At 39.3% G+C, this 1,322-nt stretch overlaps 1 protein-coding gene across 2 annotated transcripts in view; it reads right to left on the reverse strand.

The window, feature by feature from the left end:
* The window catches only part of TIPRL (TOR signaling pathway regulator), a 55,436-nt gene that overhangs the window by 43,071 nt on the left and 11,043 nt on the right, over positions 1–1,322 (reverse strand). The window lies entirely within an intron of this gene.

The raw sequence follows: 1,322 nt of genomic DNA on the forward strand, positions 1-1,322 counted from the left end.
TGTAATCCCAGCTACTTGGGAGGCTGAGGCAAGAGAATTGCTTGAGCCCAGGAGCTTGAGGTTGCTGTGAACTGTGACACCACAACACTCTATTGAGGGTGACATAGTGAAACTTTGTCTCTAGAAAAAAAAAAAGATACTATATGAATGATTCTACTGTGTTTTTATATGATATTCTCTAATAAAAGCTGCATAAGGAAGTACTTGTATGTATCAGCTTAGTTCCTTATGTGGACCACCTCCATGTGTTGACCAGTTTGGTACAGTCCTTTGGGTGGTCAATTTACAGAGGTTCTACTGTATTTATAAAGTCTATATAAAATGTTTTCATAATCTATTCTTTCATTATCTTTACAGCACTATAGTAGGTAGCAGACTAAATAACACAGATGAACAACTATACAAATACATACATAGTATGATACCAGCTTATTATAGTACGATAATATATATGTAATATATATACTGATTGAGCATTGCTAATCTGAAATCTGAAATGTTCCAAAATCTGAAACTTTTTTTTTTTTTTAAGAAACAGAGTCTTGCTCAGAGAGGTGGAAGTCCATGGGTGCTAAAGAGAAAGGAAAATTTGAAGATATGGCAAAGGCGGACAAGGCCTGTTATGAAAGAGAAATGAAAACCTATATCCCTCCTAAAGGGGAAACAAAAAAGAGTTCAAGGATCCCAATGCACTCAAGAGGCCTCTTTCGGCCTTTTTCTTGTTTTGTTCTGAGTATCGCCCCAAAATCAAAGAAGAACATCCCGGCCTATCCATTGGTGATGTTGCAAAGAAGCTGGGAGAGATGTGGATTAACACTGCTGTGGATGACAAGCAGCCTGATGGAGGAAAAATACGAAAAAGATATTGCTGCAGACTGAGCTAAAGGAAAGCCTGATGCAGTGAAAAAGGGAGTTGTCAAGGCTGAAAAAAGCAAGAAAAGAAGGAAGAGGAGGAAGATGAGGAAGATGAAGAAGAAGGTGATGATGATGAATAAGTTGGTTCTAGCGCAGGTTTTTTCCTTGTCTATAAAGCATTTAATCCCCCTGTATACAACTCACTCCTTTTAAAGAAAAAATTGAAATGCAAAAAAAAAAAAAAAAGAAACAGAGTCTTACTTTGTCACCCTCAGTAGAGTACTGTGACATCACAGCTCACAGCAACCTCCAGCTCTTAGGCGATTCTCCCAAGTAGCTGGGACTACAGGCGCCCACCACAACGCCCAGCTATTTTTTTTTTGTTTTGTTATTGCAGTTTGGCTGGGGCCAGGTTTGAACCCACCACCCTCAGTATATGGGGCCGGTGCCCTACTCACTGAACCACA

This window comes from Otolemur garnettii, unplaced genomic scaffold, assembly GCF_000181295.1.
Source record: "Otolemur garnettii isolate 467f Iridium unplaced genomic scaffold, OtoGar3 scaffold00016, whole genome shotgun sequence".
In the NCBI taxonomy this organism is placed as follows: domain Eukaryota; kingdom Metazoa; phylum Chordata; class Mammalia; order Primates; family Galagidae; genus Otolemur; species Otolemur garnettii.